The 9,151-nt window shown below is 41.1% G+C and overlaps 1 protein-coding gene across 1 annotated transcript in view; it reads right to left on the reverse strand.

Moving 5' to 3' along the window:
* Positions 1 to 7,995, reverse strand: part of ABCA5 (ATP-binding cassette, sub-family A (ABC1), member 5) — a 78,500-nt gene extending 70,505 nt beyond the window's left edge. Inside the window, exon 1 of the mRNA XM_011933726.1 lies at positions 7,953 to 7,995. The gene's annotated coding sequence lies outside the window, so the exon portion shown is untranslated. The remainder of the gene's footprint in view (positions 1 to 7,952) is intronic.
* Positions 7,996 to 9,151: the final 1,156 nt, after the last annotated feature.

Here is a 9,151-nt window from a genome sequence, read left to right on the forward strand (position 1 = left end):
AGGGAGGAAGGAAGGAAGGAAGGAAGGAAGGAAGGAAGGAAGGAAGGAAGGAAGGAAGGAAACTGTACTCATTCAAAAATTATTTGCTACAATACAAACATAGAAATACTAACCTAATGCAGCATGAACATTCTCAAGTTACCTGCCAAAACACATTGATTTCGTGAATGCTACTAAATTATTAATCCAATTTGAATGCCGGATGCTTAACTCTTCACTTCTATATAACAGACTCATAGAGTAGATGGATTCACAACATTTTTCCTTTTTTGACAACTGCTTCCTGAACTCAAGGTTGAGTCTCTCAGGTCCTTGTCTAAAGAACCTGCCCACCCACTCCACCTCTCATTAGAACTTTTTAAAGCAAAACTAAACCAACTCCCCAAACACCATCCTAACACACACAAACCATCATCACCACCACCACCACCACCACCAACACTACTAGTACTCTTGAACTGTGTCAGTTAAAATTTCTCTTGGCAGAATTAACTAAGAGACCCACAGACTGGATGGAAGTCAAGGAAACTGAATTACATAAATGGCAACATTCAAGAAAGAAAGTTTATACATTCTTACTCAAAGCTTTCTTCTAATGTACCACACCTACTGTGCTCAAAACTTGATTTTTCTTCCTTGGAGTATGTGAAATGCTCTATTATCTTCCCAATATATTTTCATTTTCACTTCAGCTAACTAGTATCAGATTTTATTTCTTGCAAAAATCATCTTAACCAATATTACAAAGGCACCAAAATTAACAAACACAAGAACTAATAATGCACAAAGTAGTATAGGTTAAGAGTACCACCTCTGAGGCCAAACCAACTAAACATGAATTCTGCCTCTGCTACATACTAACTTTGAGACCTTGGGCAAGTTATTTAATGTTTTTGTGCCTAAGTTTTATTATCTGTAAAATACAGCAATAACAGTACCTACCTCTTTGGGTTGTTAAAATGACTAAAAGAATTAATACATGTAAAGCCGAAAATGGTGCCTTGTACATGGCAACTAATTATACACGTTGATCACGACTGTGTATAAAAGTATAACTAACATCCTTAAAAGAGTAATAGAGAATATCATATTCTTGGAACAAGGGCAAGACAATTAAGAAAAAAGCAATTACAGAACTTAGAAATTAAATAAACTGATAGAAATAAAAAAGCACTAAAAGATGGGATGAACTTCATTTAAAGACAAATTAGTGAGCTAAATTGAAGACTGAGTCAAAGAAATCCTACAGAATGAATTGTAAAATGACAAAGAGAAAAAATGATGAAAATATAAACTCTGTCATCAAATTATACCAATGACTCAGTATTATGACTGACCTCAACAATCTGATTTTTCTTACACTCAAAAGCTTCAGTCTAATCATATGAAAATATTAAATTTCAATAATCTTGAGCTTCAATTCAAGTTATTGAAACAAACAAACAAAAAAACCTTCCAAACCCATTTGATTGCTGGTTTTCTTCACAGTATGAAATACATGGTTTAGCTGTTTGATTGAAAAGAATGAAACATTCTTAACATTAATTCTGCATAAACCTTTAAACTTTATTGTTGATCTAAAACAGAAACTTCAAAGCTATAGTCAGGTCTTTGTAAACTGACCCAACAATGTACCTATTCACCCTCCTCTTTGCCTGCTGCATCTTCCAACCCCTGAGTCCACAGTGTCTAAGCAGGCCCAATTTGAAAAGGGATATGGGGAATAAATATCCTGGTCTGCATAATAATGTAAACACTAACTCTACCCTATAAATTCTTTGCAAATGATGAGATGCTGGGGAAAATATTTGGCTTCCTTTTCAGGTGTCGAGACCACAATGTCTCTGAGAATTAATACCTGTCCTTTGGGGAGAAGAAAGAGAAACAAGATAGAATAAAAAAAAAGGGGTGACTACAACTCTCACTGATATGGTCATCACAAAGGCCCCTCTCTTCACCCCATCCTCCACTGTTTTGCAGGGTCTGGAATCCCAAAGGACAATACTGACTAGCCTAACAGGGAGTTAGGGTAGGAAAACTGGGATGAAGGAAGCATGTGGGAAGGCAGTACTCTTCTATAGTGACAAACACCCAAAAATAAAGGGTTAATACCTTGAGATGGGAGCAACTCTTGTGGATGAAAGAATGAGGTTTCCAGAAAGAAAGGTGGAGATCCACACAGCAGAGGTGACATGAAAGTGGTGTTCCTGACAGAAGCGTATATCTGAAAACAGGGCTGCAAAGTTACAAATGAGGCATGACCAAAAAGGGGACCCTAGGAAGGGTTTGACTTATCAGGTGCCTTTTCTTGGGATACAAGAAACCCCATATTTAGCATGGAGCTATACATTTCCTCTTTCTATACTAAAATTCCAAAATTTTATAGCTTTATGTGATGGTTTTGGAAGAATAAAAGAAAAAGGCAGTAAACAGATGCTTGGCCTGCCTCCAGTTTAACTGTTCAAGTTTAATTGCCTCTAAACGGGAACAATCCTACAGACAATATCTAGGAGTGCACTCACTAGTGGCTGAGTTAACACAAGACCAAAGCAGAATTTATATGATTCCAACTCAAAATCGTACCAATGAAATACTTTAAAAACTCTTTAACAAAGCCAGTGCTTAGCTGTTAAAGAACAATGGCACAAAGAGAAATAAGGGTTCAAAATTTAAAAAAAAAAAAAAAAAAAAAGTTATTTTCCATAGTTCCACAGCATACCTGAGAAATGTGCTAAGTTTGTTGTAGGGCTTTAAATAATAATTAGGTGAGTTTTAAACACCTAACATTTCTAAAGATTTAATCAAATTTAACTTTCCTAGATAAATAATTTCCTATATAAAATAATTTATACTAAATCCAATAAATTGCAAGAAAATTGAAAGCCCACTAAAGCCTATCTTCCTTTCCTAATGTATTAATTGACTTAAAGACCAGGAGTTGCAAAATCCAAATTTCAATATCAAAAATTCACTTCTTAATTTATCTTAAAAGTACTGGTTACTATGGCCAGGCATGGTGGCTCAGGCCTGTAATCCCAGCACTTTGGGAGGCCGAGGCGGGAGGATCACGAGGTCAGGAGATCAAGACCATCCTGGCCAACATGGTGAAACCCTGTCTCTACTAAAAATACAAAATTTAGCTGGGTGGGGTGCCGGGCACCTGTAATGCCAGCTACTCAGGAGGCTGAGGCAGAAGAATCGCTCAAAACTAGAAGGCGAAAGACATCATGCCACTGCACTCCAGCCTGGCAACAGAGCGAGACTCCGTCTCAAAAAAAAAAAAAAAAAGTACTGGGTTACTACATTCCAAGTCCTATGGAACATATTTCATATCACTATAAGTAATAAAAATGTATATAACCTTTAGAAATAATTGTTAGAGAAAAATTATTTAGGATGCATGAGTTTAATTAAAATAAGAAATTTGAAAGCTATAAAGTATTTTTTAAAATTACTTAAAATTTTAAGGTAGTCCTACTATTATACTTACTGCTTTTGTTAAAAGCAGTGCTTTCCTTGGAAGAGCCTCTCTCTTCCCCCACCTCCCCCGCAAATCCATCACTTATCTAATGATACCATTATCTCCAAATATTTTTAGTTAGTAAAACAACTCACTGCACAGCAGAGGAGGTACTAAATATCTGTGGAATAAACAATCCATTTATTATGTAGCAGGTAAAATAACTTTAAAATTCTAAAATTATTTTCATAGAGACATAATTTAAAAACATATCCATGTTTATTTCTGTGAGAAATGAATTAAGATTATACCCTATAAAATAAATAAGTTGAGTCATCCTGATGTTTAGAGCCATCCTGATAAGAAACGTGATCAGTCACCTTCTTAGTATCCTTAAAAGATTTCCAGCAAGGCCAGCTGAAAATACATTCCCTACCTCCAACAAATGACTGTTAGAGGTTACTTCACATCCACCTAAGCAGATGTAACAGAAAATGGATAGTCTGTCTACTTGGAGGTTCTAAACGTTGTGTGGCACTGAGGAAGGTTGACTTTGGAGACTGGGTCATGAAGCTTGACCTCTTAATTACTGACTTTTTGTTATATATGAAATTCCTTCCTTATTTTCTTGTTCCTAGCTCAGACAAGATGGTGCCAGCGATAAAAGACCCCTTGACTGTGATAAAAGACCCTTTGACCATTACATCCTTAATGTGAAATGTTAAATATACCCTTCCCCAAAACAGAAACACTGCCTATAACTAATTGAATTGCTCTAACTATGCACTAACCTTGTATGAAAAATGAGGTAACCCTGTTAGGCATCCCCAGGCCTTGCCTATATAAAGGACCCTCAAACCTCTCCACTTTGGAGCATTTATCCCATCCTTTAGGAGTCTGTGTCCTCTTGTGTGACCATCCTCAAATTTTATGCCCAACTAAGCTCAATTTTTAATCACATTGCCTAAATGTCATTATTAAATTGACATGGAGCTGATTATCACTCCTGCGTTTTACCTCTATACCCAGTAAATATAACTGTAACTGCAGTAACTATACCCTGTCACCATTATCTATGTACATATTTTCATCTTGAACTTGACCATGAGATCCTCGATGAAAAAAACAACACTGTCTTATTTATCTTTGTTTCTCTACCACCAATGTAAATATCATAACCAGTATCATCTTACCACAGATTCCTTTATTAAGGCTTCCTAAGAGTCCTTAAAGATCAAGGATGTGCAAACTATGATGAAAGAGGTGGGGGCTAAATCCAATCCTCAGTCTATTCAGCACAGCCCAGGAGGAACACTGTTTCTACATTTTTAAATGGTTGAAAAAAAAAAAAGAATAATATCTTGTGACATGCAAAAATTATGTGAAATTCAAATTTCAATGTCTATAAATACAGTGTTATTGGAATACAGCCATGCTCATTCATTTATGTATTATCTATGACTGCTTTTGTGCTACAACAGTAAAGTTACTGAGACAGAGACCATACCGTCTGCAAACCTAAAATATTTACTATGTGGCACTTTACAAAAAGAGTTGGCCAACTCCTGCAGAAAGGAAGAAGGGGGAAGTGAGAAAAGTGGCATATTCACTTAACATTTACCGAAGGATTTATGCATACAACATTACAAGGCAAAAAAAAATAAAGTTAGACACTGTCGCTAACATTGCAGAGAGATAAAATTTAATGTAATGTGATAAGAGAGAAAGAGCTTGGAATTTCCAGGCAGAAATAAAAGAAGGGTAAAGCTAGACTCCCAAACAAAAGGGCTTGACTTTTGTGAAGAACAGGGATACCTGCCATATGGCAGAGGCATAAGGCAAAGTGAACTGGAGCAAGGGATGCGAATGTATGTTCTAGATAACACAGTAAAGGCAGGCATTGGGAATGGATTATGAAGTTTCTGATATCCAAAATTAGACACTCTAATTTGTGCACTCATATCTTTCCTCTACTGTAGTTTTCGCACCTACGAGTCATGTTTAATTTCCTAGCAATCACATATTTAACTAGTCCATCACTCTCTCAGTCCCCAAATCTCCAAAGCTTCCCTCTGTAGGAACACCCTCAGATTATGACCTTGAATCCTACTTTACTGAGAAAACTGAAGCAATTAAAAGAGATTTCCAAAATCCACCACAAAGTAATATTATACATTTCAACAATGTGCCATTTCAGCTTAAACTGGAAGATTGATTTCATTACAACTCTGAGCCACAAGAACTTAAATGCCATCTGGTATTAGCTATACTTTAAAACTAAGATTTTTTTTTGGAATGAGAAATTAGGAACATATCCGGCACATGAAATAAACACCTGCCTAGCTACATCATTTGCTTCTCAATCAATAAAATAAAAGCACTATAAAATATGCCTTTTAACTTAAAAAGGGATAAATTATAAATGCTCTCATCTTCTCTATCACTTTAAAATTTACTGAAAGGCGGTACAATAATAAAACAAAATGCAGTCAGGTGCAGTGGCTCACGTGGCAATCCCAGTGGGAGGATGGCCTGAGCCCAAGAGTTCAAGATCTACCTGGGCAACATAGAGAAACAGTCTCCACGAAAAAAAAAAAAAAAATAGCCAGGTGTAGGGGCACATAACTGCGGTCCCAGCTCCTCAGGAGGCTGAGATGGGAGGATCACTTGAGCCTGGGAGGTTGAGGCTGCAGTGAGCCAAGATCCTGCCACTGCACTTCATCCTGGGTGACAGAATAAGACCCTATCTCAAAAAAAAAAAAAAAATGCTAGTTCTCAATATAATTTAACCTAAATTTTATGACAGTGTTTCTTGCTAAAGGAGAAAATACCAGTGCAATGGTACACAAAGGACAAGTCATCCAATAAATTTTCTTATACATAATAGGTTCCTAAAAGCTTGCCCTTAAAACTATTTTTAATCCAACTAATTTACATACCAGGAAAGTCATGACTTAGTAAGATATTATAAAATTCTTTTATACAATCACCCTCTCAACTAAACTCAAGGACAGAGATTATAAATTGTATTCATATCGGTACTCTTGGCACATAATATAGTATCTGGAATGTAAAAGACATGCAACAAACCAGCCTGGGCAATATAGCAAGACTTCATCTCTGAAAAACAAATAAAAAATTAGCTGGGCGCATGACACACGCCTATAGCCCCAGTTATTCAGCAGGATCCCTTGAGCCCAGACGTTCAGGGCTGCAGTGAACTTTGATCGCACCGCGGCACTCCAGCTCAAGACCCTGTCTCTTTAAAAATAAAAGACATGCAATAAACATGGAATGTACTAAAAAATTTGCTCTTATAGTGAATGTAAGATTTCCTTACACTAAATCTGTTTGAAAGGAAATACACTCAAACAGGGCATATTCAAAGATTAACGCCTCTTTAGTTTGATTTTAACACAAATACCCACAAAGCCCTAACTGCCCTAATAATGTTCCCTCCTATGGAGTCTTCCCTAAAAGACATACAATATTGCTCTTCAGGCAAACACAAAATATAGTGGATAGAGCACCAGAATTGGAGTCTGGCATCCCGACTCCATCCTTTACTAGTTGAGACCTTAATAAGTGGCTTAACCTCTTTGAGGCCCATTCTCCACACCTGCCCAACTGGAGTAGCCCCCTCCAACCCTACAGGAATGCTGTCAGAATTAAAAGAGCTAACACCGAGCCTGGCTCAAAGCTGTAGTCCAGCAAATACTTTTCTTCCCTTAGATTCCTTCAGAACGCCCTCGTAGAAAGTAAACGCGGTTATTATCTTCATTATTTTCGGACTTATTTATCTAAAACGTAAATCAAAGCCTAAGGAGCCCAGGGGAAACCCTCCTTCAGTTTAATAGCTCCAGCCTGCCCAGGTTTCCGATCCAATTTCCATGCCTGGAGCTCCTATTTCCATGCCTGGAGCTCCTATTTGTGTTTTAGGATCAGGGAACTTCCCTCCCAAACTGTGTCATGAGATCTGCGCATTTTCTTCTCACTGAAACTCGTTTTAACACACAAGGTAATGACCCGCGCGTAACCTCGCAGGGAAGAGCAAGCGCTCATTACCCAGCTGTTCAGAAGGAAATTTACACCAATATTTGTTTTCCTTCTCTCCCTGACGCCGCTGAGGGTGGAACGACAGCGTCCAGGCAAAGGCAGTGTCCCGATGTCCCACGGCCGGACCCGGTCCCGGGTGAGCCTCGCGGAGCCCCTGCCCCAGGGCCGCGACCCCTCACGTCCGAATCCTGGGCGCTCCCACCGCATCCCCGAGGTTGGCAACCCGCGCTTCCCGGGAGCCGAGAGAGGTCTGTTTCCCTCAGCTCGCCGCCTCTGCCCGCTTCCGAGCCCGCTTCACCCCACACCTCAGACGCCGGACTCCCCTTCCCTCCCCGCCGCTCCTCGCTGGCCAGCCCCCTCCTCGACCCCACAACTCCCCAAGGGACGGCTGTCCCAGGCTCGCCTCATGCGCCGACGCCCGCGACGCCCTCCTCACCTCAGGGCCGATCCGCAGCGCTGTCAGGCCTGGACGCGCTCAGTCTGTTGACTCAGTGCGGGTGACCGAGCTGGCATCTGTGAGAGGGCGCGGCCGCGCGCACCCGCGCGCTCCTGGCGCAGGCAGAGCAGGCAGCGCGCCGGCCAGCTAGGGAGGCTCGCGGCGCGGAAGTCGAGCCCCGCCTCCTGAAGAGCGCACCTGAGGGCGGGGCTCCTAGAAAACGCTGCTCCTCGTACGGGCGCGTCTCAGACGCTCGGCCCTGCGCGTCCCGGCGCACGCAGGCAAGTATCGCGCCCGGAAGAGAAGCGCGCCTGAGGGTGGGGCGAGCGGTGGCGAGCGGTGGCGCGCGGCTGCCCAGGGACCCTGAGCCACAAGAGTCGGGCTTCGTGGCTGTTCCCCAGGGCCTTCCACGCCTGGGATCTCCGGGATTTCGCCACGTTCTTTCTAGAGGCGCGGGCAAAAACCTTGGGCTCGGGTCTCAGTGGTAAACCTGCCGCCTCTTAGCGGGTGACCTTGGCCCACTGCCCTCTCCTCATCTGCCTCGCCCAGTCACGTCTCCTCTTAAGCATCCTTGCGATCTGTCTCCTGGCATTTGGATGGGCCTCTCTGAGCGCGTTTTGAGTCCTCCGCAGCCCCTCTTCCTCCCGCCAGAGCATCTGGAATTCTGTGGTCCCGTTTCCCTAACTCTTGCCTCCCCTCCCCAGCCTCCTCATTCGCCCTCACACCCCGACCTGGGACGTCCTCCCATTGAGGGTGCTTGTAGTTCGCGGAGTATCCTCATCAAAGTCTGGGAATGCGGTAGATGCTGAATTTTCCAAATGGCCTGAGACACATGGCATCTGTGAGAGACTGGTTACTGCACTTACTTTGCTAAAAATATAATCTAGTGTTTTGAGTTTCGTTACTCAAAGTGACCTAAATGGGGTCAAAAGTTATTAACACTGACATTACGTATTTTCCTCTCCAGATTTCTGTATAGTCACATTACCTTGCAGAAAGACCTTTTTTTTATTCTGTCAATCCTGTGTACATCACTTTTTTTTTTTTTACTTGTCTTTGTTTTCTCTGCTTCTCGAATTTAAACCAGATCTCCCCAACATACATTCTGCTTTCTAAATTCTTGGGGGGGGGGGAACAAGGAATCAAGTGTTACTTATGGAATATGAATTAAATAGAAAATTCAAAGAGGTTCGTCAGAA

The sequence above is a fragment of the Colobus angolensis genome, unplaced genomic scaffold (assembly GCF_000951035.1).
Source record: "Colobus angolensis palliatus isolate OR3802 unplaced genomic scaffold, Cang.pa_1.0 Scaffold1, whole genome shotgun sequence".
In the NCBI taxonomy this organism is placed as follows: Eukaryota; Metazoa; Chordata; class Mammalia; order Primates; family Cercopithecidae; genus Colobus; species Colobus angolensis.